The sequence below is a fragment of the Myotis myotis genome, unplaced genomic scaffold (assembly GCF_014108235.1).
Source record: "Myotis myotis isolate mMyoMyo1 unplaced genomic scaffold, mMyoMyo1.p scaffold_m19_p_4, whole genome shotgun sequence".
In the NCBI taxonomy this organism is placed as follows: domain Eukaryota; kingdom Metazoa; phylum Chordata; class Mammalia; order Chiroptera; family Vespertilionidae; genus Myotis; species Myotis myotis.
The window spans coordinates 55,825,341-55,847,257 of NW_023416346.1; the positions used below are offsets into that span (position 1 = coordinate 55,825,341).

At 38.4% G+C, this 21,917-nt stretch overlaps 1 protein-coding gene and 1 pseudogene across 1 annotated transcript in view; both read right to left on the reverse strand.

Moving 5' to 3' along the window:
- The window catches only part of IL1RAPL2 (interleukin 1 receptor accessory protein like 2), a 693,469-nt gene that overhangs the window by 173,104 nt on the left and 498,448 nt on the right, over positions 1–21,917 (reverse strand). The gene's annotated exons all lie outside the window — the stretch shown is intronic.
- On the reverse strand, positions 17,189–18,251 carry LOC118654051 (annotated as a pseudogene).

A 21,917-nucleotide genomic window follows, 5' to 3' on the forward strand; every position in this document is an offset into this window, starting at 1 on the left:
GGCATAATGCCTAGACAGAGGGATGCAATAGAGAGTGTCTGATCAGACTGAGGGAGTAATTTCAGAATTCCCTCTATATAAAATTTAAGTTTAATTTTCAGTTTCCTAGAGTGACTATTCCAGATAGGCCAAGTGGTTCCGATAAAATAGAAACTGACCTACAATCACTCTCTAGTTTCAAGGGAAGGAGAAATAGAGCTTGGTTGAGGTTGTTTTACATTTGTAAATTTCTGCACTAAGGTGAGATATACACACTTCCTTTTTCATGTGGGAAAGGTACAAACATAAAGAGAGAAACAAGACCAATGGTATATATGCAGAGAGAAAGTTTTCCTCCCAATAGGCTGAAAGATCTAGTAACAAGGTAACTATTTCTTCCCTTCTTCTTCCACCCTTAACCACTTTCCCTTTCTGCTTTCTCATTATCCCAACCCTGGAAAATGGGAAGCTACTCATTTAGATTATAATTTGGAACTTATAGCTTTCATCTTATCCTACTACTCAGTAGTCCAGAATTTATATTTAGAGTCATTTTGTACACCAGCCCCCTTAAACTTTTAGCTCAGTGACCTTGATGTCAGATATTGAGGATGAAGCCAGAGGGGTGAGTTGCAGCTGTTGCCTGTAACATGATCCCTTAGGGAATGCCTGGCCCTTTCTTCAGGTCCCTATAAAAGCAACAGTACAAGGTCAAAACTCATCTCAAATATCACCTCCTTTGGGAAGCCTCCCTGCATGCTACCCCCTGACTCTTTACCCAGTGTTCCAGTGATTCATGGTTTTTGCCTCTATCACAGCATTCATCATGCTATACTATACTGTGTTGATTTTTTATGCCTCCTCCACTAGGCTGTGAGAATTTGGGGATGCAAAATCTTTTAATTTCTGTATCTCTGATGCCTAGCATAGAGTCTGGCACATATAGACTTTCAATTAATGCTGAATGAATGCCAGGGTCACTCTAATATATTCTCTGAAGGTCACCTGGGGGGGGGTGTGTAAATTTATTTTGTTTCCAACATTTGTACAAAAATTCAACTATCACAGAGTTGACATATTATTATCTAACACCTTGGTATCTCTAATTTATTCATTACTTTCAATTCCTAATTAATTGCTTTAGAATTTCATATTAATTTCCCATTTTGATTATATTTATATGAATACAAGTTCATATAATATACACCAATAATAATGAATTAGTAATTTAGCTTAGCCAAGTAAGGTGTTAACTGAATCAGATATAGAAAAGTCACATTTTGATAGGATCAGAAAAAAATAAGAAAATGGGTTACCTAATAAGATTCTCTCTTCATTCTAAATTAAACCTTTGCCATTATCCTCTTAATCTTACCCTTCATTTCCCTTCCACATTCCTGTTCCATAAATTATGCCCTCTCTTTCTCTCTCCACTGGCTTCCCTAATCATTAAATAAAAATTCCTTGACTATTCTATCCCATCAAAATACCCTCCTGCACTATTTATCTTCCTTTGCCAACACTTCTAGACTTGAAGCAGAATAAGTTGATACCTATACCCTCTACTTTTACCACCCACTCATTCCACAATCATTCTCACATCTGTTCTCTCCTTTCCAATCAATCTTTGCTATTTGACTCCTATCCTTATTACTCTGCCAAAACCTCTCTCTCAAAGGTGATCATAAATTCAATGGTAGTAGATCGTAGAGATTAAGAACATGAGTTTCAGAGTTTAACAAATTTAGGTTTTAGTCCAGCCTCCTAACTAACAATGAGGTCTTGATAAAGTTCTTTAATCTTTCTAAACTTTAGTTTCCTCATCTATAAAGCTGTTTCTCATAGTGGTCCCTATCTCTTACAAGCAGTTCTGAGGATTAAATGGAACAAATCCTGTAAAGTGCTTAGTACAGTATCTGAAGCATACAAAATTACTAACAAGTGGTAGCAATTTAGCCTACCATAAGTCCCAATTCTCTCAATTTTTAAAGCATTTGACACTGGGAATTAAATGCCTTCTTCTGGCACCATTACCTTCCATGGCATCTACCATACTGAAATCTTCTGGTTTTCCTCTTACAAATCTAACGCTTTGTTTCCATTCAAAATGCTGATGGCTCTTCCTCCTACTACTTCATCAGTGTAATTGTGTCCTAAGATTTTGTTCTTGACCTTTTTCTTTTCTATATCAATCTCTCCCTACACGAAGATGAAAAAAAAAATGTGTCTTGAATTTGGGAGCAAGGTTATTGCAAATCCACAGCCACACTCATCATCTTTTCTTCCGAACTGGTTTTCCTCAGGACTTGGCTCTTTTTGTCACAGATTTGGCTTTGCTGTAGCTAAATTGTACCATTTGCAACCCTCTAAACATGCAACAAATGCTTTACAACAGCCAGAGTTTAGCATGTGTTGGCTTAGTTAAAATCCGACCCATTATTCAAAGATCATCTTAAAATATTACCTCCTCTGTGAAATGTTTTCTATCAACATAAATTCTAGAATAATAATTCTAGGTTTAATACTTTCTAGCTGCGTGATCACGTGAAAATTATTTTATCTCTCAGCTTCAATTTATTCATTCAAACAACAAGGATAATCATTGTCCCTAACTGATCAAGTTACTATGAGGATTAAATGAAAGGAATTATTATTATAAAAGTGCTTTGTGAGGGAGCCTTTTGGGGGCTGGGGGTAAAGGGGAAAAAAGTGCTTTGCACAGAATCTTAAGTATAATTATCTCAATAGATGCCAGTAGTTATTGTTAGTACCACTGCTGTTAATTCTACTACCACTAATACTATTACCATATATTTATTTTGAACTCAGAGCAATTGAGTTATGTCTCTTTTATCAAGCTTTTCTAATTCTAATTTTTGTTAGGATTATTTATGTACATGGTTGAAACCTGTTGTTAACCTTCCCCAACTATTAGAATATGAGCACAAGAACCATATATTACTTATCCTACTGTGTGGTGTCTCAATATGCTTTTGTTTAATTTAAGTAAATAAAATAATCTTACTTCCTGCTGGCCCCTTTTGGCATTTTTATTTGTCCCCCCCCTCTTTTGTTCACTTTTAAATGAAGCAGTAGTGATTAGTGTAAGGACATTATAAATTTCATTATAGTATTTTCCTTCTACCTTTGGATATATTCTGGCTTTCCTTTGCTTGTTCTCTCAAAGCTAACTACTCAGGGATTGTGTTCACTGGGAGTAAGTGGGTAGGGGCTTAACCTTGGAGTTAATGGGAGAAATTACAGGTCTCATTATAAGGAGGGACAATCTTACATTTCCTTTATCTTACTCCTTTTAAACATTATCATTTGTGCTCTCTTTTTGAACTAAGAAAGTCAGTCAATAGTATTCATTGATTTATTTTGGTGTACACACCCTTAGACACTGAATAGCATATAAGAGAAGTAGAAGACACACTGTCAATCCTAAAAAGAGCTCAGTTTAGCTCCATAATCTTTTTCCTGAACTGTCACACAGAACCCTAAAAGATGAAGGAAAGTGAAAAATGCTTTCATTGGGAGCATTATTAGCATCAAATCTAGGCAAAATTGATAAACAAAGGCATTTGTCATGTGTGTATATACTTTTTCGCTGGTCCTTTAATGTAACCCCTTTTGCAGCCCTGTTCAGGTGCTGAGCACCAAATATTTTCTCCCCAGAATCAAATTCAATACCAAGTATTTATCCCTCATTCACATTCAGGAATAAATGACTGAAAACAACTTAGGAAGTTTCAGTGGGCATGCGTGCATATAGGAGTATATCATATTTTAAACAGAAATCAAAACTTTGAGGCTTAAAAATGATCTTATTGGTTATATTTTAAACATTAGTTAATAGGTGGGAGTAGTAGTAGGAACTCAAGGGATAGAGAAAAAGTTTTCCTAGGGCTTTTGAGTCCACATCACATAGGTCACTTGTTCACTTATTCTGCCTACATATAATGTCCCTCCTTGGAAACTTACTGTCAAATTGGTATAAGGCTCAATAACAAAATATTATTTTCCCCTTTTATTTTGAAATTTCAAGACTCAAAGTAAGCTTTTGTTCCTGTGTTTATATTCTATGAAGATAAATAAGCAAAAAGAAAATTAGTATACACTCAGATAAGCTCAACTAAGGTGTTTACCAGAGGTCACATTGGGGTTATCATATGTCCCCGAGGAAAAATAAAGCAAACAAAATTATCAAAAATATCTTAAATAAATATTTATGAATTTATGAATGTGTTCATTCCCGTTTAGGTTCATAACAGGCTTCATAAAGGCCTAGCTGAACTTAGTTCTCAGTTTCCCCCTTTATCTACAACATCTCTTTATCCCAATGCCTATATAACAGTAAAAAATATTTATCAAGTAATGAAATAATAAAAATGGTAGCAGAGAAGCAGCATCTCAAGGATCAATCCACTTGATCTGTCTTATATGCTTGGCCTGTAGCCAGTATTTCTCTTTTCTCTCTGAGAGGTGACAGAAGTTTCCCTGACTAGGAAGTGAATTAGATGAACAAATGTGGTGATGTTGCACTTTCATACTTGAGTACAAAGAGATAGTACCAATACTTATATCTGACAAAATAGACTTCATGGAAATGGCCATAAAAATTGACAAAGAATGACAATACATAATACTAAAGGAATCGATACAACAGGAGGATATAGCACTGGTAAACATATATGCACCTAATATAGCAGCACCTAAATATATAAAAAAGCTCTTGTAGGGCTTTAAGAGAGAGAGTGACAATAATACAAGCATAGTAAGAGAGTTTAACACCCCACTGACATCATTGGATTGATCTTCCAGACAATAAATTGACAAGAAAACAGAGACCTTAAAAGACAAAGTAGACCAGATGGATTTAATTTACATTTACAGAACATTCTACCACAAAGATTCAGAATATAGATTTTTCTCAAGTGTACATGGGATATTTTGAAAGACAGACCACATGTTAGAACACAAAACAAGTCTCTACAAGTTCAAGAGGATTAAAATCATATCAAGCATCTTCTCAGATCACAATTGCATGAAACTAAAAATCAATTACAGTAAAAACACTCAAAAACATTCAAACACATGGAGGCTAAATAAAATGGTATTAAATAATAAATTGGTTACCAATGAAATCAAGGAAGAAACTATAAAATTCCTGGAAACAACAGACAATGAACACACAACAAACCAAAAACTTATGGGACATAGCAAAAGCAGTCCTGAGAGGGAAAATCATAGCATTACAGGCTTACCTCAACAAACAAGGAAAGCTCTCATAAGCTATTTGATACCACAACTAAAATAATTAGAAGAAGAAAAATAAGAACAGACCAGAGTAAATGGAAGGAATGAAATAATAAAATCAGAGCAGACATAAAAGATATATAGGGTAAAAAAAATAAACAATACAAAAATCAATAAAATCAAGAGCAGGTTCTTTGGAAAAATAAACAAGATTTATAAAAATTTAGCCAGACTTATCAAGAAACAAAGAGAGAATGCAAACAAATAAAATTAGAAATGAAAGAGGTGAAGTAACAACTGACACCACAGAACTACATATTAATGTAAGAAAATACTCTGAACAACTATATTCCAACAAGCTAGACAATCTGGACGAGGTGGACAAATTTCTAGAAAACCTTCCAAAACTCAACCAGGAAGAGTCAGAAAACCTGAATAGGCCAAGAACAACTGATGAAATTGAAGAAATAATTTTAAAACTCCAAGAAAACAAAATCCCTGGTCTGGATGGTTTCACAGGGAAGTTTTGCCAACCATTCAAAGAAGAACTATTCCAAAAAATCCAACAGGAAGGAACAGAACAAAGAGCTCAGAAATTGACCCAAGCCACTATGCTCAATTACTATTTGACAAAGTAGGCAAGGGCATACAATGGGATTAAGACAGTCTCTTCAATAAGTGGTATTGAGAAATTTGGACAGGTACATGCAAAAAAAAAAAATGAAACTAGACCACCAACTTATACCATAAACAAGGATAACCTCAATACAGATAAACGACAAATATAAGTCATGAAACCATAAAAACCCTAGAAGAAAACTTAGGCAGCAAAAAATCAGACATCTCAGGTAGAAGAATTTTTACAGATACATCACCTAAGGCAGGAGAAACAAAGGAAAAAATAAATAAATGGGACCTCATCAAACTCAAAAGCTCCTGCACAGCAAAGGAAACCAACCTCAAAAAAAAAAAAAATGAACCCACTGCTTGGGAAAACATATTTGCCAATGATACATCTGATAAGGGATTAATTTCCAAAATATATAAAGTACTCATACAACTCAACAAGAGGAAGACAAACAATCTAATTTAAAAAATGGGCAGAAGACCTAAATAGACACTTCTCCAAAGAGGACATACAAATGGCCAAGAGACAGATGAAAAAATGCTCAATGTCACTAATCATCAGAGATATGCAAATTAAAGTGACAATGAGGTATCACCTCATATCTGCCAGAATGATTACCATCTATAAATCAACAAACAATAATTGCTGGTGAGGATGTGGAGAAAAACCAGCCCTTATATACAGTTGGTGAAATGCAGACTGACAGAACCACTATGGAAAACAGTGTGGAATTTCCTCCAAAATTTAAAAATGCCTTATGACCCAGTGATCTCACTTCTTGGAATATATCCTAAGAAGCCTGAAACAAAAATCAGAAAGAATAAATGCACCCCTATGTTCATAGTGGTGTTGTATACAATAGCTAAGTTCTGGAATTAGCCCAAGTGCTCATCAGTAGATGAGTGAATAAAAAGTTGTGAGACATTTACTAGTACACCATGGAATACTATGCAGCTGTAAAAAAGAAGGATCTCTTACTCTTTGAGACAGCATGGAGGGATCTGGAGAGAATTATAATAAGTGAAATAAGCCATTCAGAGAAAGACAAGTATCATATGATCTCACTTATATATGGAGTCTAATGAACAAAATAAACTGATGAACAAAATAGACCCAGAGACATTGAAGGATGCAACAGACTTTCATATGTCAGAGTGAAGGCTGAGGGGTGGGTACAGATTAACCAAAGCACTTATATGCACACTAGTGGTCCAGTGCACGAAATTCGGGGTGGGGGGGTTCCCTCAGCCCAGCCTTCATCCTCTCCAATCGGGGACCCCTTGGGGGATGTCCAACTGCCGGTTTAGGCCCAATCCCTCTCACAATCTGGGACCACTGGCTCCTAACCGCTCACCTTCCTGCTTGCCTGATCGCCCCTAACTTCCTCTGCCTGCCTGCCTGATCACCCCCAACTGCCCTCCCCTGCTGGCCTAATCTTGCTCCCAACTGCTCTCTTCTGTTGGCCTGATCTTGTCCCCAACTGACCTCCCCTGATGGCCTGGTTGCCCCCAACTTCCCTCCCCTGCAGGCCTGATCTCACCCCCAATGGCCCTACCCTGCCAGCCTGATCTTTCCCCCAACTTCCCTATCTGCCTCAGCACCCACCACCTTCCAGAAGGAAGTCAGATGTCCAGAAGATGGCCGACAGACCCTGTCTAATTAGCATATTACCCTTTATAGGATAGGATAGCTTAAATGGGGGAGGGAGCCTTTTTCAGCAGGAGAAGATGCTCTTGGCAGACAAAAAAACATAATCCCTGTATCTGGACTGATAGCCAGCCATATGCACTATACTGCCAAACCAGTCATTATAAAATTGAACTGCTTTCTTACACCTTACACTGAACAGCTGTTGCCCTTAAAACCCCTTCTCAGCCCTCACCTTAGGTTCTGCCTTCACAGTTCACCCGGATTAGGTTCTGATTGGTCAGTTTCTATGGCAGTCAGCATCAAAAGCTCCGCCTCCTAGGTAGCCATTGGCTCCTTGCACTTCACCCAGATTTGGTTCTGATTGGTTGGTTTCTATGCCAGTCAGCATCTCCAGGCCCATCTCCAGGCCTGATCAGAGAGGTGGGGCTTATCAGCCGTCCCCCATGGAGGTCTGGAGAGAAACAGACTAGAGAGAAACAGAGGCGTGGCTGCTGGCGAAACCAGGAGAGAAAAAGAGAGGCAACAGCTGATCAACAGCTGCCAGGGAGGCTGAAGATCAGACCCTGCCTCTCTCTTCAGGCCTCTCTTCGGGCCTCTCTCCGGGCCTGATCCACAGCCCCCTTGGCAGTCAGTGCTGCGTCACCACAGCAACCCAGCACTGACTGCAGGACTGACTGCTGGTTGGTCAAGCCTTCGTTCACTCCGGCCCCTGGGTTTTTATATATGAGGATATGTCTGACCCATGGACACAGACAATAGTTTTGTGAAGGCCTGGGGAGAGGGTGGATGCAGGGTGAAGGGGGTTAAATGGGGGGGGGGGGCAATGGGAACATCTGTAATACTTTCAACAATAAAGATAAATTTAAAAAGAAAAAGAATGTGTTTTTTTTAGTTGCCCAGTTCTAGATCAAGGAGACCTGGTAGCAGAGAGCCTGTGGCTTTTAGCCCATTGGTTAGCCTTGCCAAGGCCTGGGCCATTTCTCACAACATAATGCAAGGAAAAAAATAACTTTGCATGGAAACCATGCATTGTTTAGATCACACCCTTCCACCATATATGGTTCTCTTCTTTCACTGTCTGAGAAATTTTACATCTCTGTAAAATGTAGAAAACTGACAGCAGTGCAAAATGATTATTGTCCATAGACATGAAATTCTATACACTGGTCTCCCCATACATAGACTTTAAATGAGGCTAGTGTGCCTCTACTTGCACATCCATTTTAATATTTCTGATCTATATGTCCTTTTTTTCTTGAATTCTCTCTCGAATTAGCTGTGTAACACCTCATCAGGTTCCTCATTAATGAGTTAAAGGAAGTCTTTAGCATTTGTTCATTTTTATATGTATATGAGAGTTGTGACATTTTTTTGTAAAATCATCTTTCAACAACAGCCACAGTAAGGATATAAAACTCCTCTCTCCCTTTGGTATCTAGATGCAGTGGATAGTCAATTTTAAAAATTAGGAAGGTTTTGATGTAGTTATTAGCAAGTTATGATTTCCTCATGTTTGGTGGACTAATCTCTTTGTTGAGCTAGAGTAAGCAAGCTGGCTCTTTTCATTTTTGAAATGGACAGTAAGACCAATGCACCATGGCATCAAATCAGCCCCCCAGGACAGCCTGCGAGCCTATTTGGAAAAGGAGCAAAAGGAACAGTCAGCACCAGGAAAATGTTCTTCCCACCCCAACCCCCACCCCCACCCCTTCATCCCCATATACACAAGCTATAGCAAAATAAAGTAATTCTGCTGACACTGTCTTGCCTGAACAGGGAAAGTAAATTTTTACAGACATTCTGTACTCAATGATTTCAGCAACTTAGGTGCCATTCCTGAACCTGCCATATGTAGAATGGTTGAAAAGAGCTGACTTTGTGAAGCCAACTAGCTTCCTTAATTATAGAACGGTATTCTGGGACGAGTGTTCAGCTCATACCTTTGGGGCTATTCACACCTAAGCCACCAAATGATGTGATAAAATTGTTGTTGTGGTTTATTTTTGTTGTTTTATTTTTTGTTTTTGTTTTTGTTTTTTTTAATCGGGGCTTTGGGATAGGTCTGCTTTTAAATGGTGATCACCACAACTTGATACCATGGAGAGAACAACTTTCTGACTTTTTAAGGTCTTGAAGGAACAAAATTAATTCTTAAGGCATGGAAAGAGAACTTCAGGATGAAGGTCAATTAGATGTGGTAGGGGAAATGGATAATAGGGTAAGGGTTGACCAGGTGGTGCAGGGAAACATTTTAGTGTCTGTGGCTCAAAGGTCAATTCCGAGACTTGCATCCATATTTTATACCTTAAAGCAGCATTACCTGACAGAACACTGCATTGAGATTCAAAAAAATACAGATTATCTCCTTTTCTCTGCCAATGGTTACACTGCGATATTAGGCTTGTCACTTAGCTTCTCTGCAGTTTTGATATTTTTTACTTGTAAACTAGAGTTATAAGTTTAAAATGGATAATGTTTGGTCTTAATTGGAAAAAAGTTACAATCTTAAAAGGAGGGTGTTCATTAGAAGATGATGTTTAAATGTAAGCCATTATTGACAACATGACACATTTTTAAAAAAATTTAAATAAATCAATAAATGCCAGTCTAACCAAAAATGCAGCCTTAATTTAGAAAATCAAGATTTTTCTAAAAGGCCACATCAGCTCTTACTACATAAAAAAAAAAGTCTTTTAAAGTACAGGACAGGTTTGTGCTTCAATTCCATTCTATTAAAAACAATGCTAAATAAATATAAAGGCAGTTTCTAAGATGAATTACATAGCTGTTTCTCTCTTGCTATTACTTAATGTTTTCTTGTCACTAGTCCTGGGCCAAACCTGAGAATTAGTGGGGGAGCAGCAGAGTGGATTTTACAGAATTTCCTTTATTTTTTTATTTTTTTTCCCTTTATTGAATTTCTTGAAGCATTTCTCATGTACACCGAACTTTTAGAACTTCTAGGCTTAGAACACAAGAATGATTTCAAGGATAGGTAGAAAATAATATCTCAATGGATTTAAAATGATTAGTGTGGATAACTTTTAAGTTTTTTGTATTTTTATTTCAAAACCTAATAACACTTTTCACCTCTTAAGCACAGTTGCTATTGACCATGTTTAAATTTAAAGCCTTCCCCCAAAACTGAGGAATCTGAAATTTCCAATCATTATACTTAGAAGTAAAAGGTAGCCTGAAAACCCCTATCACATTTACTTTTCTCTTTTCTCTACTGCTCTTGGCTGGAGAGAGAGTTCTGGGTATGTCAGCACAAGTTCCACCTGGGACCACTCTAAACTCAGATAATAGATTTAATGAGCTCTAAATGGGTTGTTGACCTTCTTCCAACTCATTAATGCCTTTCAGCATCTCTCCTCATTTCTCCCTGTCAGCTTCTTTCCTCCAAATACAACTTCTCATGGTATTTCACTGACGAAAGCTGTGTGGCCACCTAATAATTCAAAACTCTCTTTATAGAGGCTCATCTGTCAAAGAAACAAGTTTTAAAATCATTTCATTGCATCCCTGCATTTTTTGTCAGTTTGCTCCAATTCTGAAACATATACAGCTTTGAAAGTCTGTAAATCTGCCTATTATCTTTGCTAATACATGTTTAAGCAACCTGCCTTTGGACCAGCGAAGAATATTCCAGCTAAGGTTTTTAACATACTTTAAATAAAGCACTTCTAAAGCACTGAGCTATAAATTCAGATTAACAAGCATTGGCAGAGATTCTGATACACTGAACTAATTTTTCTCTTTGAGTAATTATTCAATGGAGAATATTTGAATGGCTCTCTAAACATCTGTAGGTAGTTTCTAGAAGTCTGAACTGATGTATATCTGAAAGAACAATGATTTCTATTTGTGTGTTTTTTTTCTAACTATTCCAACTCACCCTGAGCTCTTTCTTTGAATGTACTCAAAGGCAGCTTCACAGTGAATAGTTTGTTCTCTAATTGTCATCTTGGAGGACTTTTCACTCTCAGCTGTCCAGCCTGTAGGCAATTGAAGGCAAGGACCAAATAACCTCCTTCTCCTCTATCCCCCAAAACCCCTAGCGCAAAGACAGTCAGGAAATACTTGTCAATTGATCTGAGGACAATACACTCCAAGTCATAATATTTTACAAGATGAAATGAAACTATAAAGTTGCTGTGAAGCAAGCCTGGGAGATATCAGCATATCTAACTGAAGTCAGACACACACAATAAGAGGTCTATTCACTGTGGCCATATCTATAGGCAGAATCCATTGCTCCTTCCTCTGTGCTACCAGAGAATGTATTTCACATTTGTTTGATCCTGTCTTGGAACATAATTTCACACATATCTGTCATACCTATTTGATCATGAACTTCTTGAGGGTATGAATCAAGTCTATCAATGCTTAATATCTCTAGGACAGCACAGTCTGGCACAAAGGAAACAATGAATGAGTATTTTGTGATACTTATGTATGTGTGTGTTGTGTATGATTCAGGATTAGGAATGTTCAACACTATTTTCACTAAAAGCTGAGGATGAAAATAGTTTCCTAAGGATCCTTTATGATGCTAGTACTATGGTTCCATAAAAATACTATAAAAATTGAAATTAGCAAAATTCAAATAAGAAATCTATATACAAATATAATAAAACATAAATCAGTTTTTTATTATTTGGATGTGAAGGATTATATTATGGTGACTTTGTAGAAGGTATTTATTCTCTTTCATATAATAAAAAGAAATATTATCATTTATTACCTACTATATGTCAGGCATTGTGGCTGGTACTTTCACACACATTAAGTACCTTATATAATGTAATTATCACAACCACCCTCCTAGATAAGTATCATTAGTTCCATGCTTCAAATATAAAAACTGAGGATCAGAAAGGTTAAGTTATTTGTTTGAGGTCACACAGGAAATTAGTGGCAGAACTAATCCAAGGTTTTGAATTCACACCTTGTTAGTGTGACTTCACAGCCTAACTTTGGGACTTGATATTATTGCTACTGGCAAAATTATCTGGCACATGACTAGCCTCTTCCCTCTCAGTATGTAGATTACAGCCTTATATCTAGGGGTAAATAATACTTGTGCAAATCACAATTAATACTATTTTCTTCAACACTTCTATATAGTTGATCTCTGATTAAGAAGAATATCTGAGGAAGACTGGAGGGCAAAAACTGGGTACAAAATAGCAACTTAAAGTGGAAGTTGTAAATGCAGGTGATTGGTTAGTGTAGGTGTTAATGAGAAGGATTTACCAGTTATTTACAGACTGATTGCATGTTTATACATAAGCCTTGGGTAACTTATAAAAACAACTGTGGAGATTCCTTGCTGAATCCTTTCAGCTGCCTCCTTTCAAAGAACCTCTCTAAACACTGACTGCGACTCTACAATTTTATCCCACTTAGTCACAGTGATAGCATTAGCTTAGGACAATCATCTGGCATAATATACCAGTAGCTCCCGTCTACTATTCTAACCTCATTTGGAGCCTTTCTGATTCCTCTTTACTCTTCTCCAACTTCAATGGCCTTCTTTTAGGTCTTTGACCAAGCCAAACTCGTTCCCTCTTCAGGGCCTTCAACCTGTTCTTAAGTGCTTCCTGAAATGCTTTTCCCCTAGAGTTACCCTAGCTAACTCTAATGCACTCTTTGAGTCTCAGCTTAAATTTTCTTCCATGGAAAGAGCTTTCCTTAGGCACGCATTGGCCCAATTTAGAATGCATTCAACTCACTATTCTCTCTTAGTACGCCCTATTATTTTCCTTCATAACCTTTTACTATTAGTCATCATGTACTTATTTTTGCATTTATTTCTTTAATGTTTTTCTTTAAAACAAGACTCTAAGCTCCAAAAAGGCAGGGGCTATATATGTTTGGTCATCATCTATTGTATCCTTAACAAATAATACTGCGCCTAATTTGTGATACATGCCCAATACATGTTTGTTGAATAAATGAATGAATCACCACAACTTAGGTAAGAATCTTCATGTAGTTGTCAGAGACAGGAGAATTTATTTAGTGTCCAAATGAAACCTGGTCCTAGAACTAGAAGAAATTGCCCCTCTGTTTTAGTTTATTAGATTATATCTGAAGTATCAGGCCCACATTTTGGATTTTGAAAAACTGAAGAGTACTCAGAAGAGAGGTAGCTGAATGGTGAGTGGAAAAGAAAACATTTATCAAGCTATTACTATATCACACACTATACTATGTACACACACACACATATAATATATATATATATATAATCATGTATACAAATGTTCTTGTTTTGGCAGCCCTTGCTACACCTCCCACAGCCCATTAGCTACTTAGGAAGGAATTAGGGAGGGCTACAAGGTCAGGCTTAATTATGGCAGGAGAGCTCTGCCCTCCAGGCTGGGACTTGTTTGTGGTCCTGCCACAGGTGAGCCAAAGGCTTGATCCTAGAGCCACTCCCTAATATATATATATATATATATATATATATATATATATATATATATATAATCTTATTTAATAAAACTAGTAAATGTAAATAATGGTAGATAAAGCTGAAAGCTCTAGAGCCAGATTGCCTGGGTTCAAATCCTTACTCTGCCTCAATTAGTTATGTATATATGGTCTCGACATTCTTTTCAAAAGAGGACATACAGAAGGCCGAGAGACATATGAAAAAACATGCTCAAAGTCACTAATCATCCGAGAGACGTAAATCCAAATGACAATGCGGTACCATCTCACATCTGTCAGAATGGCTATCAACAAATCAACAAAGGACAAGTGCTGGTGAGGATGTGGAGAAAAAGGAACGCTTGTGCATTGCTGGTGGGAATGCAGACTGGTGCAGCCACTGTGGAGAACAGTATGGAGTTTCCTCAAAAATTTAAAAATTAAACTTCCATTTGACCCAGTGATCCCACTTCTAGGAATATATCCCACAAAATCAGAAACACCAATCAGGAGTATATATGCACCCCTATGTTCATAGCAGCACAGTTTACCATAGCTAAGATTTGGAAACAGCCTATGTGCCCATCAGCAGATGAGTGGATTAGAAAACTGTGGTACATGTACACAATGAAATACTACACTGCTGTAAAAAAGAAGGAACTTTTACCATTTGCAACAGTGTGGATGGACCTGGAGAGCATTATGCTAAGCGAAATAAGTCAGTCGAAGAAAGATATCACATGATCTCACTTATTTGTGGAATGTAATGAACAACATAAACTGATGAACAAAAATAGATCCAGAGGCAGAGAAGCATTGAACAGACAGTCAAACCTCATAGGGAAGGCAGGGGAGGGTGTGTGTGTGTGTGTGTGTGTGTGTGTGTGTGTTAAGAGATCAACCAAAGGACTTGTATGCATGCATATAAGCATAACCAGTGGACAGGGACCTGAGAGGTGGGAGTGGCTGAGGAGGGGTTGATGGGGGAAAAAGGAGACATATATGATATTTTAAACAATAAAAATAAAATAAAAATAAAATAAAGTAAAATACAAAATGGGGAAATAATAATAACCATCTCATATGTTTGTTATTAAAATGAAATGAGTTAACATGTATAACACAAGTAGAACAATGTTCAACCAATAATGCTACATAAAAATTACCTGTTAATTTAATTCTCACAAAATATCTTGTGGTAGCAATCATTTCCCCCTTTTGAGGTTCACATAGTAGGGAGTCAGTATTTGAGCCCATGTCTACAAAGTTGTAAAGGAATTGGGGGCAGGTTTTAATATGACCTCACATTAACAAACAGGTTTGGAATCTATGGGTTTTAAAATTTGAGAAGAATTTAAGGTGGTGGGGGCTGTCACAGGTAGTTGGGCAATGGTAGCTGTATTAAAAAAGGTTAATGTCTGTAGTAGAAAAGGATTATGTTTATTCAATATTAGTCAAGAAAGTAAAAGTAGTAGTGATGGTTAGAGTTTTAACTCACCCAGAAAGTGATTTTTTAAAAAATAAGCATGCTTCAACAATGGAAAAGGCTGGTTTTTAAGGATGTAATTTACTTGTCACTAAACACATTCTAAGAAAGACCAAGTGGCCACTTGTCATAGGTGTTATAGAAAGGATCATTTCATTGGGAGAGAAGCTGAACAAGATCAACACAATTCTATGCACATTCAGATTCTATAATTGAAATATAATAAAAGAAACATAACAACACGTCCCATTTACTTCAGAACCAAAATGTCAGCAGACAGAAAAATCCCTGCTGAGAAACATGCTCCTACTGTTCTAACTAGTGTCTGACAGCTACTGTGTATTTAGCTGTACATTTGTTCACAGAACATCATGCTAGCTAAACTGCTATTTTGAAAATCCTAAGCAGTCTATATGTTCTGTCATTATTATTGCTGTTATAATTATTAATTACTTTTAATTCAGTTCATAAAACTGACATTATTTACTGTGTAATAATTATTAAATATTTATGACTATGTATTTAAAATGTGTATAAGCTCCTAAGTGAAGGACTTGGAATGAATTAAATGAAATCTTCCAATCTGGAGCACACTCAAAGATTATATATATGATATGTCTCAAAATCTTTTCCTTGATAGCTAAAAAAAATCCCAAAAGAAAACAGTGGCAGGATAGGAGAAACTACATATATACCCTTATGTTGAGGGATTTTGGACCCAATCAAATAAGTCTCCCTGTCTTTAAAACATCTCCTGATCTTTCCAAAATGGCTAAGATAATAATCTTGAATTCCACTGTTTAAAAACACTGTACTCACAAGCCAAGGATATGGGTTCAATCCCATGTTGTTTAGTGATACTCATTCTGTTTCATGGTTCCAAACAATTTAGATTAAGAAGCAAAATCAGATTAATATTTGTACTATTGTTTATTTAAAGATGATAGCTTCAGAAAATGCTGGAACAGATGCTTTTCAAACATCCATATCTTGTTGATTTCATTATCGTTGCTGTTAATCCTCACCCAAGGATATTTTTTCCATTGATTTTTAGAGAGAGGGGAAGGGAGAGAGGGAAGGACGGTTGGGGGTGAGATAGAGATAGAGAGACAGAAGAGAGACATCAATGTGAGAGAGACACATCAATTGGTTGCCTCCTGCATGCACCTTGACCAGGGTCAGGTATCGAACCTGCAACCCAGGTACATGTCCTTGACTGGGAATCAAACCCATGACCCGTTAGCGCATGGGCTAATGATCTAACCACTTAGAGACACCATCCAGGGCATCATTTTGATTTTTAATAATCATCTTCAGTTTCTTATTTCTAATAAAATGTATTTTTAATAGTCATTTTTTAATTCATCATCTTTAGACTCAATGACTTAACAGCAGTGGGTTCAGGCTGGCCAGGTCCAGGGCTCTGTGGGCCTTGGTGGCAGGCCCAGCTACAACAAACACATGAAAATGGGTGAGAGGGCAGGGGGAGGAGAATTAACAGATTTGGTCTTGAATTTGGGGAGTTGGGTGGAAAAGTGATGATCCTTGGGGCTTGGGATGAGGACCAGCAGGAAGAAAGCTCTCTGATGGCGGCCTGGGAAGGCCCAACTGGATGGGCTGGTACACTTGGGGCTGAGCCGAGAGGGAAGAAAAATGAGGCTCCCTCCCCTGAGGATAAGACACTTGGCTCAGTCTCCTCCTGCCCCAAACCATCCATGGAAGAGATGGGGCCCACAACCCCTCGCTCATCTCACTGGCTCAGAGGCTGTTCCAGGTTGAGCCTCTGAAAGAAGCTTTTGCCCAACTCATATGTGCTGATCATGATGGCACAGGAAGGGGCAGCCTTGATGTTCCTTGGAAGGAAGCCTGTGAAGAGTCCCCTGGTGCCGGATTCAGCCAGGATCCTCCACAGCAGCAGCCAGGTAGAGTCTGCATGCACGGGTGACACGCTCATAGCCTCCACCATTCCCAGCGCAACCTGGCATTGAGTCTTCACCACATCAAAAGGTAGAGTCAGGATGACAGCCACCATCCCTGAGATGCCACCAGCCACAAAGCTGATGCCCACTGATGTCTGGTCCTTTGGCCTGCGCCCACTCAGCCAGCTCGTTACCAGTTCATAGTTGAACCAGTGCAGGGCTGAACAGGCACATCCCAAAGAGCAGTGGGGCCCCAGCCAAGCCACAGTGAGTGCCAGCCTCCCTGAGCTACAGAGGTTCAGATACAGGCACCCAACTCCCGGTATGACAATGTTGTACCAGCTCTAGGGGGCTTATTACACTCATGGTGACCAAGCAGGCCAGTGCACCAGCCACCATGGGTGCATAGAAGTCAGAGTTCAGGGCTCAACCACACAGGAAGACCTTGAGTTGGTCATAGGCCATGAAGTACATGGCGGTTGCTGGCACAGTCATCACCAGGGTGGCTGGGAGACCACTCCACAGGATCCTGGTGCCCTTGTGTCTCACAATCTTCACAAAGACATTCATAGTGCCAGTGAAGCGAGTGGGGTCCTGAAACCAGGTGACACAGTGGGCACCATATGTGCATAGGTACAGGTGTTCCAGGATGCCATTGCAGTAGAAGAAGCACTTCCTTGAGGGTTGGAGAGAGGAGGGCAATTTGGTATAAGAGAGGCTCCAGAGTCTGCAGGGAGGTATCAGCTCACTGGTCACTGAAGGGTGTTGAGACTGCAGGCAGATCACCACATCCAGGGGCGTCATGAAGATGGAGGTGACCACAGCTCTGGCACCTGAGGCCACCATCTGTTGGATGGGGGCTGATGCCCCCAGGGTCCTGGTCAGCCATCTTGTAGCTTCAATCTGGCTTTAGGATGGTACTTGCATGCGCAGCGCGGAGCTTGAGGTCTGGCGGGCCCATGGCGGGTCAGCGACCAGTGTGGGTCCTCGCGAGTTCACCTTGCTCCAAGGCCCAGGAGCAATAGGCATCACTTTCAATGCTACATGTTCAGTTGGTTTAACATTTGGATAGTTATGTTCCCTTTGGAAGGAAATCTTTTCCCTTCTACTTACCTATGTCACAGGTGATGAAAGGCAGTATAATATAGTAATTAAGATTATGAGCTCTGGAAACAGACAAAAATATATTTGAAATTCCACTTTGCCATTTAATAACCATAAGATTTTGGCCACGTTAGTTACATCTCTAAGTTTAGGTTTCATCATCTGCAAAATGAGGCTAATTAATAGGGTTGTGTTTTTTTGAGAATGAGATATGTAAAGTGTTTTAGCAGGGGACCTGGGCACACTAGGTACTCTATTAATGGCTGCTATTACTGTTATTATAATGCACTGCATGTGGAGGCTAAAGGGCCATGAGACCTCCTCCATCATTCACTAAATATGTAATTTGGCCCAAATTGCTACACTTCTCTGAACTTCTGTTTGCTCATTGTAACATCAGGATGATGGTAATGCTCACCTAGATATGTTGTGAGGATTAAATAATATGATAAATGTGCATCACTCACCACATAGGAGGAGCTCTATAATTATTAGTTTAAAGAATACAACAGCAAAACCAAAAATCTCTTCATTTTAATGAGGCCTCTTTCTAAATAGTCTGGTTACTGAATTTAACTCATATGGGTGGTTAAGTGCTATCTTTCTGCATTGATATTAACTGTGAGATCAACAAACACTTTTCTCCATACCTAAGTGATGTAGAGACTTAGGTTCCCATATCCTAGGGATGTAATCTAATTTAGTTTTGCAGATAATTCCTAAATTTGTATTTCCTGCCCTGACTTCTCCTCTGAGTTCCAAATTCATGTACAGTTTTTACCTATCTCCTTTATATCTCCACCTGGAAGTCTACTGGGTATCTCAAAATTAATATGACTTTAAAAATAAACCTTTACCACATATATAGCCAAAAATCTATGGCATATCTTTCACTCTATTCTTCATCTCACTCTTGTATCTTTTTGAATCTACATTTAAAGCATAACCTCAATATACCTATCTCAACTGATACAACTCTTGGCCAAGCCTCCATCATCTCTCCACTGGACAACTACTAAAGCATATTAATTGGTCTTCCCACTACTATGTTGGGACTTCATATATTTGCATGAATCAATTATTAAATGTGGTCCTCCTTGGAAGAGCATGAGGCAGTTCTGTGCAGATGAGGCAATCCCTGGATGAGTTAAAAGCTGAAGACTGTTAACACACTTTCAGTAGTTGGGGCAACAAAGTGCCTTGTTGAAGGGAAATCTGAACAGTGCGATCTCATGTGCATCACAACTGATATCCTAATTGAAACCCTTTTTCTGTATGGTTCCAGGCTTAAATGGGTAATTCTCTGATATTCTCTTAGCATTGTAGAACATTAAAATTTTATGCCTGAATTTGAATTTTCTCAATGGCTCTATAGCTAGGCATTCCCATCCCAATTTTTTCACATAAGCAAACATGATCAGAGAGGTGGTAACTCAAGGTCATGCAGGTAATAACTAGTGAAAAGGAGACTTAAATTATTACTTTGATTCTAAACTCCAGCATTCTTTCTACCATGCCTCACTGCCTCCCTAAACAGAGAGTTTATTGAGCAGAAAATTTCATTTCCTATCATGCTTCTCAGCTGAGGCCTCTCATAGTCTTTTTTTCTCTATTTGTTTTTTCTGCATAGGTGCATGTGTGTATGTGTGTGTGCATGTGTGTTTATTTTTATTACAATAAGTGTGGGTAAAACTGATACATATATTAATAAAAAGCAAAGGCAATCTTTAAAGTAATCAGGTTAAGACCTTCTTGGAAAGACTTGTCTGATCAATAGTACTTTTGACTGGTTTCTAAAAAAAAATCAGTTGTTCTTTATGAAAATTATTTAATGATAGTGCTCTAAGTAGGTGTTTATACATGAGGAAGTAGTTGAGACTGCATCTAATCCCTATCAACTAATCCATTAAAGACATTTTAAGATGGCTTTGCATGTTAAGTACATGCTGAAGACAAAGTTCCACATCCAGCAAACCCATATGTATTATTCACATTCAGAAGGAATGATTGGTAAGTAAGCTCCAAAGAACTTCTTTAGTGTCAAAGCCCAAGTCTTGCCAGCTGATTTTAGAAAGAGGTCAAACCTTGTTAATTAGTCAGCCTGTCAGCCTGTCAGAAGAATCATGTAAAGTTGCAGGTAATAGCTCATTAGCAAGAAATAGGTATTTTTAATTATGACAGGGTCAATAAAGTGATATCTTTCCGGATTTGAGAGAATATTAAAGATAAGGAAAATGTCTTAGAGTAGAATGAGATCCAAAATCAAATATAGGAAACCATGTATGAAAAACAGAGCCTGATTGTCTCATATGTTTTTTATTCTCTGGAGGCCCAAAGAAGCAAGTCCTCAGAATTAAAACATATATGAAAAACAGAGCCTGATTGTCTCATATAAGTTTTTGATTTGCTAGGGGCCCAAAGAAGCAAGTCCTCAGAATTGCGTAGCTGAGAGAGAGAGAGAGAGAGAGAGAGAGAGAGAGAGAGAGAGAGAGAGAGAGAGAGAGAGATAAAAGATAGAAACAGCGCCCTAGCTGGTTTTGCTCAGTGGATAGAGCATCTGCCTGCGGACTGAAGGGTTCCAGGTTCAATTCTGGCCAAGGGCACATGCCTGGGTTGCAGGCTCAATCCGCAGTAGGGGATGTGCAAGAAGCAGCCGATCAATGATTCTCTCTCATCATTGATGTTTCTATCTCTCTCTCTCCATCTCCCTTCCTCTCTGAAATCAATAAAAATATATTTAAAAAAATAGAAACAGCATTTATGGTAGAGAATCACTGATGGACTGCCTCCTGCATGCCCCCAACTGGGAATCGAGACACAACCCAGGCATGTGCCCTGACTAGAATCCAACCATGACCTCCTGGTTCATAAGTCAATGCTCAACCACTGAGCCAAGCTGGCTGGGCAGGTAACTGCTTCTTAAGGTGGTCAATAGTGACTCAGGACCTTGCTCACTGGCTCCTATAGTCCTCCTTTTTTCAGGGACTACTGTATCACCTTGACTGCTTCATTAAAAGCCAAAATGTACTAGAGCCATCTTTAGTTGCAATCCTCTTTTAGAGTTGGACTCAATGTGTGTAGGGAAATTTTCTTTGTTGCCTGCCTAAAACAGGGGAGGAAAAGAGAGGGGTTTTAAGGTGAGGGCAATGTCCAAAAGATACATATTGGCAAGTAATAACAGCTACCATTTAATTAGTACCTGCTACTCCAGAAACTGCATCACACATTTTGTATATATATATAACATATTAAAAAATATATATAAATTTTAAATATATATAAATTTTAATCTTCACAATAGTCTTTGAAAGTAGATAACAGAATTATCCCCATTGGGACCCCAACATGGCAGCTGGCAGGATGGCAGGGAGGGGGAGAGTGTGAGTGAGTAAAGGAACGAGAGTAGAGTGTGTGGACATTTGTGGTGTGTGTGATGGTCAGTGAGGGACAG